The sequence below is a fragment of the Elephantulus edwardii genome, unplaced genomic scaffold, assembly GCF_000299155.1.
Source record: "Elephantulus edwardii isolate Elephantulus edwardi_28Jun2011 unplaced genomic scaffold, EleEdw1.0 scaffold00299, whole genome shotgun sequence".
NCBI lineage: Eukaryota > Metazoa > Chordata > Mammalia > Macroscelidea > Macroscelididae > Elephantulus > Elephantulus edwardii.
In genome coordinates this window covers 1,334,174-1,344,921 of record NW_006400049.1, presented here as the reverse complement: position 1 = coordinate 1,344,921, position 10,748 = coordinate 1,334,174, and positions in this window count along the sequence as shown.

Below are 10,748 nucleotides of genomic sequence, written 5' to 3'. Positions count from 1 at the left end.
AGACCCTCTATGAGGTGGATTGATTCAGTGACTGGGGTAATCAGGATGGGTGTGTCAGAGGCAATGAGATTGGCACGGGATAGAGCATGGTTTAGGGCTGTTCTACATAGTGTCGCTATGAGTCGCAAATGACTCGACGGCACATAACAACAACAACAATAACAACAATGTACTCCAAGAAAGCACAGTATATCTTCTTCTCCAGTGTGCACAGAACATTCTCCAGAGTAGATCACATTTTAGATCACAAGATAAGTATCAATAAATTAAAAAAAAACCCCAACATAGAAATAATACAAAGCATCTTCTTAAGCCACAATGCTGCAAAATTAAAAATTAATAGCAAGAGGATAAAGGAGAAAAAAATACCCACAACCAAGCTGAGGAACATCTTGCTTGAACACGAGTGGGTACTAGGAAAAGAAAACAAAATGAAATGAAAATATTTTTTGAAACAAATGACAAGGAAAGTACAACTTTCAAAAAAAAAAAAAAAAAAAACCTCTGGAAAACAGCCAAAGCAGTAATTAGAGGTCAATTTATGGCAATAAGCAAACACATCAAAAGGCAAGAAAAAAATCTGAATTGAGTCTCTAATTCAGCATCAACAAATTTAAAAACAATAAGAACAGCAAGAAAACCTGACACCCTCTAAAAAAATGAAATTATAAGCATTAGGTCAGAAATAAATGAAATGGAGAACAGAAAACAATTATATCCATCAATGAAAACACAAGGGGTTGGTTTTTTTAAAAGGTCAATAAAATCAACCAGTAGCAAAACTAACAAAGGAAAAGAAAGAAAAGCACAAATAATCTGAATCAGAGATGAAAGGGGCAATGTCACAGCATAATGAACTAAAATAAAATGGATAACATTGCAATATTATGAAAAATTATACTCACCAGTCTTGCTAGCAGCAGCCAGGAAAATAACAGATGAATTGCATTAGGAAAGTCTGCTTTCAGAGACCTTTCCAAAGTACTGAAGAGCAATGATGTCAGTCTGGAGACTAAGGAGTGCCTGATCCAGAACATAGTCTTTGCACTTACTTCCTAGGCAATAGAAAGCTAGAAAATGACTAGGGATGATAAAAGGAGAATTGATGCCTTTCAGTTTTTGTCCTGGAGAAGAGTATTGAACATTGAATATACCACAGACTGCAAGGAGGAAAAACAAGGGTGAGATCAGGCTACTCTTTGGAGGTAAGGATTTTGAAACTTTGTCTGACATACTTTGAACATGTTGCAAGGCTGGACTAGTCTTTGGAGATGGACATCATACTTGGGATAGTGGAGCGACAACACAAGAGAGGAAGATCCTTTGTGAGATTAATTGATTCAGTGACTGAGTAATGGGGGAAGGTGTGTCAGAAACAATAAGAATGGCACAGGATAGTGCAGGGTTTAGAGCTATTTGCCATGAGTTACAGATGACTCGACGGCACATGAAAAAAAAACAAAAAATACTCAAAAAAATATGAAAGTCTAGAGGGAATGAACAAATACTTAGAAACTCACAATCTACCTAAACTAACACAGACCAAACTAGAACACCTGAACAGACTCATTAAAAAAGGAGCAAATGAACAAGTAATAAAACATTTTCCAGCAACAACAACAAAAAAGTGCCTTGGACCAGATGGTGTTACAAGTGAATTTTATCAAACTTTCGGAGAAGAATTGTCATCAACTCTACATAAAGTATCTTAGAAAACATAAAAAAGATGAAATTCTCATTCTATGAAGCAAACTTATTCTTGATACCAAAGCCAGATAAGGACACATCCAAATTAGAAAACTGTTGCCAATATCTCTCATGAACATAGATGCAAAAATCTTGAATAAAATCCTGGCCAATAGAATACAAAAATACATTAAAAAATAATAATTCACCATGACCAAGTGGGATTCAAAACAGGTATGCAAAGATGGTTCAACATAGGAAAAATAATCACATTAACAAAATAAAGAAGAAGAACCACTTGAACCTATCCATTGATGCCGAAAAGGTCTTTGACAAAATCCAACACTTTTTTTAATTAAAATAAACAATAGAATTTCCTCAACATAGTAAAACAATATACGTGCAAAATCAAGAGCCAATATTATTCTCAATGGAGAGAGATTAAAGGCATTCCTTTTGAGAATAGGAACTAGGCAAGGAAGCCCACTATCACCCGTCCTATTTAATATTGTGTTGTAAGTCTTAGCAATAGCAATAAGATTTGAGAAGGGAAAAAAGGAGTTATCCAAATTGTCAAAGAGGAGGTACAATTATCTCTATATGCAGATGATAAGACAGTATAATTAGAAAACCTTAAAGACAGTGAAAACACTATTGAACATAGTTGACCAATTTAGCAAAGTGGCAAGATATAAGATCAACATACAAAAATCAACTGGATTTCTCTACAGTGACAAAGATATTACAAAACTGGAGCTAAGAAAAATAATACTCACCACAATAGCAAAACACAAGAGTAAATACTTGGAAGGAAATCTAACTAGAAACACAAAAGATAAAATTAAAGAACATGACAAAACATCACTCACTACAAGGAACAAAAAGAGCAGCGGAGAAATGGAAGAATGTACCAATACTCATGGACAGGAAGATTTAGTATTATGAAATGATAATTCTACCAAAGGTAATCTACAAGTTCAAAGCAATCTCAATAAAAAAACAATTCCACTCTCCAATAAGGTGGAAAAGGCAATTTCCAATTTCATCTGGAAAGGAAAGAGACCCCTGAATAAGCAAAGCTCTCCTGACAAAGAGAAACAAGGTAGAAGGCATCTCACTCACTGATCTCAAATCCCAATACACAGCCATGTGGTCAAGACAGCTTGGTACTGGTAAAGTGACAGACACATAGATCAATAGAATCGAATCAAGAACCCAGAAATCATCTACGTATGGTCAGCTGGTTTTTGACAAGGAGATGAAATCTGTTAAATGGGAAAACAAAAGATTCTTTAACGAATGGTGTTGGCAAAATTGGAAAACTATCTGTAGAAAACCCAAACAAGACCTACATTTCACCACCATACACAAAATACAACTCAGAGTGGATCAAAGACCTAGGAACAAAAGAGAGTATAAACTTCATCAGAGAAAAGCTTGGAAGAACTCTTGAAGCCCTAAGCCACAGCATGAACAGTCTCCCAAGCATCATGAAAAACCTACAACCAGGAGATGATAAAATAGAAAATGGGATCATCTAAGAAACATATCCCTACGTACATCAAAAAAACTTCTCCAACAGGGTAAAAAGGAAAGCCACAGAATGGGAATAAATATTTGGTAATGATACATCATTACAGTACCTTTTCAACCTATATGCAGAACAGATTATCCAGGAGGCTGGGCTGTATGAGAAAAAAAATGTGGCATCAGGATTGGAGGATGATTCATCAACAGTCTGTGTTATGCAGATGACACAACCCTCCTTGCTGAAACTGAGGAGGACCTGAAGTACTTGCTACAGCAGGTAAAGGACTGCAGCCTTCAATATGCATTGAGGCTCAATACCAAGAAGACAAAGATTCTCACCAATGGGCCAGTTGGCAGCATCAGGATGAATGGTGAAAAGACTGAGATTATTAACAGCTTTAGTTTGCTTGGCTCCACAGTCAACACTCTTGGCACCAGCAGCCAGTAAATCAAAAGATGTATTGCTATGGAAAAGTCTGCTGTTAGGGACCTCTCCAAAGTACTGAAGAACAATAGTGTCACTCTGGAGACTAAGGTGCATCTGATACAGGTCATGGTCTTAGTAATCACTTGCTGTGCATCAGAGAGTTGGACAATGACTAGGGAGGATAGAAGGAGAATTGATGCCTTTGAGCTGTGATGTTGGAGAAGAGTATTTAATATACTATGGACTGTTAAGAAATCGAACAGATTCATCTTGGAGAGGGTTAAACCAGGCTGTTCCTTGGAGGCAAGGATTCTGAAACTTCATCTTACATACTTTAGACATGTTGTAAGGAGGAACCAGTCCTTGGAGAAGGACGTCATGCTTGGGAGGGTGGAGGGACAGCTCAGAAAAGGAAGACCTTCTATAAGGTGGATTGAGTCAGTGACTGGGGTAATGTGGGTAGGTGTGTCAGAGAAAGTGAGATTGGCACAGGATAAGGCAGTATTTAGGGTTGTTGTACATAGAGTCACTATGAGTCACAGGTGATTCCATGGTACGTAACAACAAAACCAACAATGACATGTCTGATAGGGGACTTATATCCAGAAATTATAGCATATTCCAGCACGTCAAAAAGATAGAGGTGAAAGCCCCAGTTATAAAATGGAAGCAGGATACGAGCAGACACTCCACTGAAGAAGACATTCAGATGACCAAAAAAAAAAAAAAAACCAACAAAAAACATAAAGAAATGTTCAAGATCCCTAGCTCTAAGAGAGATGTAAATGTAAACAGCTGTGAGATATCATCTCATCCTCGTAACAATAGCAAAGTTCTACAGAGCAGCAAACAAAAAATGCTGGAGAGTTTATGGAGACTTGGGACTCTTATTCACTGTTTTTGGAAGTGTAAAATGGTATATGGATCATCAAGAAAAAATAGGTCTGTCTTGAAGAAGGTAAAACGCGGTTTCTCTTTGGAGGCTAGGATTTTGAAGCACTAGCTCACACACTTTGGGTACGTGGCCAGGAGAGATTAGCCCTTGGAGAAGGACATCATGCTTGAATGGATGGAAGATTAGTGAAAGAGAGAAAGACGCTGAATGAGATATATTGACAAAGATTGAATCCATTAGCTATTTCATAAGAGAAGGATGAGCAATATCTTCCTGTGCGATTACTGCCTCTGAAGACCTGCTGGAGGGTCAGCTATGGGTCTGTTATGATTCGATGGTAAGCAAACACAACAATATCAACAAAGAGTAAGCAAAGAGGGAAAGTCTCTTAAGAGATCAAAATTAATACATTGATTTTAATAGTTTTTTTTGCTAGGCTTATGCATAGCATTTTTGGTCAGTGTTTTTTTTTTCTGTATGAATTGAGATAGAACCTATAGTACTTCTTCTCTAAGAGTACTGGAAGAAGAGTAACGAATATTCTATTGAACAGACTACCCTATCTTGACGGAAATGAAGCCAGAGTGCTCCCTAGATATAAGAATAGTGAAACTTCATTTGACATACTCTGGGCCTGTGGTCAGGAGGAGTCAGTCCTTGAAAAAAGACACTATACTGGGAAAAAGTAGAGGGGCAGAGAAAGTGAGGAAAATCCCCAGCAGAATAGGTTTACATGGTGACTATAATACTGGGCTCAAGCATTATCAGAGATCATGAGGATGGCTCAGGATAAGGTTTATTGATCATATACTGCTAGGAGCCATTATGATAACACCTAACAACAATTATGGAAACTAACTACAGTAACCAAAAATTGTCCATCTAAGAAATTGTTCCATGTAGTATTCAACTCACTTTTCAAAAGCTTTTCTATTAAAGATATATATGTATAGTTATATAGTTTTATATAGTTATATAGGTATATACTTACATACTTATTTACTTATACACACACACACACACACACACACATTTTACTTAATATAAGTAATGTTGTTCATGTATCTGCTCACAGCCTCCATGGTCTTCTCAATTGCTTGCTATGAATCTGAGAACTGGACAATTCTGTTGTTGTTGTCAAGTGCCATCAAGTCGTAGCGACTCGTCATTACCCTATGAATGGAAGACCTGTACACTTGTATAAATTTTGTCCTTTCTCCAGGTTCATAGGGTTGCCGGAGGCAAGCTATTTATGGAAGTGGATGCCACTCCTGCTTCCAAGCTTTTTTTAATTGTAAAGCTCCACCAAACACTGTCCACCATGAGTAACCATTATTGCTTTTGACTCATCAGTGTCAGTGTTCAACTTCACAACAACAACAAGTTATCTCTGTATGGCAAGTGGACATACCAGGGCGATACGACCTACAAGAACGTTTGACAAAAAACAATTTTAAAAAGGCCTGAGAGCTGAGGATTTGAGTCATCCACTTTTGACTTGGCAACATCATTTTCGGTCCACTAGGCCAACTGGTAGAAAAATCAATCCTTTTGCCTTTGAGTTGTGGTGCTGGACAAGAGTACTAAACCTACCATAGACTGCTAAGATAATAAATAGATCTATCCCGGAAAGGCTGAAACCAGGTGGTTCCTCGGAAGAAAGGATGTTGAAACCCTGTTTCCTATACCTTGGCCATCTTGCCAGGAGGAAACAGTCCTTAGGGAAGGACATCATCCTTGGAAAGGTAAGTCAGTGCAGGAGAAGAAGACCATGAATGCAGTGTATTGACACAGTGACTGTGGTAATGAGTGTAGGAGTGTCAGGGATGCTGTGGTTGGTTCAGAATAGGACAAGGTTCAGAGCCATTGATCATAGAGTTGCTATGGTTTATAGTCGACCTAATGGCATGTAACAACATTGTTGTTCCTATTAATGTAACAACATTGTTGTTCCTATTAATGAATACTCTCTAGGATTTTGCTGATTTTTAATAAAAATTACCTAATCTTTAAGACCTGGTCTGTGCATTGCTGTACAGAGGTAACTCGTGGTTGCTGTGATGCTGAACACTGGGACATTGATGTGCGAAATGTGGTAATATTAGGTTACCCATAGTGGACAGTGTTTACTGGAGCTTCCCAACTAAAACAAGCCTTGAAGCTGGGGCGGCACCCGCTTCCAAAATGGCTTGCCTCCAGAAACTATGTATGAACAGTGCTCAGGCCTTTCGTTCATAGGGTCGCTATGAGTTGTCTATGACTTGATGGCACCTAACAACAACAACAACAAAAACAACAATCCTTAACACATTAAAATAAATATCATTACACCTCCTACCTTAGTCGCACCAGGGAGCTCTGGTAGTGTAGTACATAGGGCGCTGTGCTGTTAACCCAAAGGTAGCACCTCTCTTACTATTCAAAATCACCAATTGCTACAAGGGCAAACTTGGACATTTTCCATCTGCTAAATGTATAAGTCTCTCAATATCATACTGGAGGCTCAGTTATGGGTTGATTAGACTGGTTGGCAATATGTGAATGGGTGAAACTCATGCTACCATGAGAGATCAGTGACAAAAGAAAAAGAAATATATTTATTATCCAGTGACCAGATCTTCAGGGGTGCAGTTATTAAGTGTTAAACTACATATCTGTTGTTTGAACCCATCATATACCATGCCCAGAAATCTGTTCACTTAAAGATGCTGTTGTTGAGTGCCAATGAGTTGGAACCAACCCTATCTGATGCTCCAGTGGGTTTTCAGTGGCAGTAAATCACACAGGAGGCAAGTTCCCATTCTTCAGAACAGCTGGTGGATTTGAGCCATGTGCTTTTGGAAGTGCAGCACAGCTTCTTACTATTAGACCACCAGAGCTCCCTAGATATTACAGCTTCGATAGGTCTACAGAATAGTCCTATTTTGTCTTATAGCAAAAGGGAAGTCTTTTTCTCCATTGTAGGGTGACTATGAGTTAGAGTTGACTGGATGACACTAAACAACAACAATCTGATTTTAAAGGCTGTTCTTAGAGATAATCACGGCTAGTAGATTTGCTCAATATATTACTCAAGGATTTTTACAGTATGTGCATTAGTACTGAAAAGAGATATGGAGTGTCAAATTCCACAAGGGATGAAATCATTGATTTAGGTAAGCATTTTTCCATGTTTATATCTTCAGAACTAACTGAGCTGGCAAGAAATGCAGAGGCTATCTTAATCTTTATATGCTGTGTTTATTGTCCTTAGAATAAGGTTAAGAATTAATTGAGCTCAAGGTCAACTTTTAATCAACATTATCTTAAAAATTAACTTGGCTCTTAAAGTGTCATATTTCAGCACAGCTTCTAGATGAATCTTTTTATGATAGTGTATTTATGATATTTGAGGATAATAAATTCAATTTTATTTAATACTGTTGAATGTTAATTTACAGTTTTAAAAATCATCCTTGTGATAAGCATAAAATATATTTTTAAGAAGTCATTTAATTACCATCTACTGATAATAAAAGTTATGCATTTTTAAAGTGCCCTAAATTTAAAGATGCAAATCCCTGCGCACACCTGACTGACATGATGGCCTAGCTCATAGACAGCTGTGATACTCACCCAAAAATAATGCTTTGTGGACGATTCACAGCCACCAACTGCTCAAATAAGATTTACAACCTTCAAAACCTTAATGTTTGCCTTCCTGATGTTGATATGTAATCCATATTGAAGGCTGTCTTCTTTAATCTGCAGTAAGTATTTTAAATACTCCTCACTTTCAGCAAAAAGACTGTGTCATCTGCATAAAACAGGTTATTAAATCTTTCTGATTCTGATGTCACAATTTCTTAATTCAGTCCAACACCTCAAATTATTTGTTCAGCATATAGATTAACTAGGTATGGAGAAAGGTTACACACCTTTCCTGATTTTTAACCATGCAGTGTTTCTTTGCTCTATTTTGGACAATAGCCTCTTATTCTAGCCATAGGTTTCATATAAGCATAATTACAGGTTCTGGGATTCCCATCTTTCTCAATGTTAGCCATAAGTTGTTGTGACCCAAATAGTCATGTTTTAGCACAGTTAATAAAACACAGATACACATCCTTCTGATATTATCTGCTTTTAGCCAAGATTCTTCTGACATTGCAATGACATCCCTATTGCTATAGCCTATTCTAAATTCAGTTTGAATTTCTGTTAGTTTCTCTCGATATAGGATATTAGTCATTTTAAAAATAATCTTCCACAAGATTTTGATTGTATGAGTTATTATTGTTACTGTTCTATACATTCTACATTCTGTTGTATCACCATTTTTTTGTAAAGGAACAAATATGGATCTCATCTAGCCAGTTGACCAGGTAGCTGTCTTCCAGATTCCTTGGCACAGCCTTGTGAGGACTTCTATTGCTGCATATGTTTGTTTAAACATGTCAATTGATATTCCATCAATACCTATTGACTTATTTTTTTTTCCAGTGCCTTCAGTGCAGCTTGAACTTCTTTCTGTATCATTGGCTATTGACCATATACTACTTTCTGGATTGGTTCCTTAAAGCCTATGATTTTTAGTACAATAACCCTGTATATTCCTTGGATCTTCTTATCATCCTTCCTGGAACATTCAAGTTTTGCCATGGCAACATTGGGCATTGTAATTTGAGGCTTGATTATGTTTCTCAATTTTTTGGCTTGTGAAATGCTGAGTGTGTGTTTCCCTTCTTCTTTTCTTTTTTATTCTCAAAATGCAATATTACTTAACTAATGATTTTTAAATTATATATATATATATAATAGCATATTCTTTCCATTTAATTTTCTCCCATTCATTCATTGTTGCACCTTTTCCTCCCAGTTCATTTATTTTAAATAAAAAACAATAAAATTCTTCTATTGTATACAATCCTTACCTTTCCAAGTCCAAAGTACACTTTACTATGCATTTCTTTTTCTGGAATCTTGTCATGAAAATAATACCTAATCACATATTCCTTTTAAATAGTTCTATCTCTCATCTGTTTTAATGCAGTATGCATTATTTATCACTTCTTTTTGTAGATTCCCCCCAAACCCAATGTCAGTCCAGATTTACAACAGTGGCACTATGCAGTATTTGTCCTTTTGTGACTGAGATACTTCACTCAGCATAATATCCTCCAGAATCTAACTCCAATTCTTTGCACATTTCATTGTATTTCTTTGCTTTGCCTTCTCAATATTTCCTTTAAAATTTTCTGTTCATCTCTTTTATCCCACCATTTCTTCCTTGTCTTTTGGCTTCAACGTTCTACTGCAATTTTCATAGCTTCTTCTGGCATCAATTCTGGCTTTTTCTTTATTCCTTGATTTGAGATGACTTAAAAAAAAGAAATAATGACCTTTCCCTTTTTTTCCCCTACATGATATCCTTAGTATGTCATTTCACAAATTAGTTAGTCTTTGATAATCAGTGTTCCATGCCTCAAATCTATCCTTGGGTTTTATATTCGGATAGTATAGACTCGAAGGTAGCATGTTGGTTCTTTTTGGATTTTTTATTTCTTTTATTTTCTAAGAGGTTGCTTACAAAGTTTGTATACATTGTGTCTCACACTATTTTCATTCATATTGTGTTTCATACAATAATTCCCATTCATTATGTTCTGTCATATTAACCACCATAGGTCTATGCCTACCATTACTTTACCTTTTCAGGTTTCCACAGATCTTTCCCATCGCAATCTTGTGAATTCACCCTACCCATCCTCACCCTTCTGCTCCCACTTCTTCTCCCCTTGTATCCTCATACATGCATGTCTTCCTAGCCATCCTTCTAGCTTTACAATAGTGTTATTTTTTTAAAAAAATTATTTTATTAATTTTAATGAACATTTACAAAGATTTTGGATTTCCATTGATTCTTTGTTTCATTTTTCTTCCCTGCCCAGCTCCCCCCTCACACACACACAGTTCGCTCCTCTCTTTGAAAAGTAAAAGAAAAATTCTTTCATTGGTATACGGTCCTCCCCCACACACCCCCACCGCCCTGAGTACACTCCACTGTTGTTGTTGTTGTTAAGTGCCATTGAGTTGCAGGCGACTCATAGCGACCCTATGAAGGAGAGTCCTCCATGTTTGGGTGTCTTTCATCCTCTCTCCAGGTTCATAGGGTTTCTGGAGGCTAGCTATTATGGAAGAGGATACCACTCCTCCTTCCAAGCTTGTTTT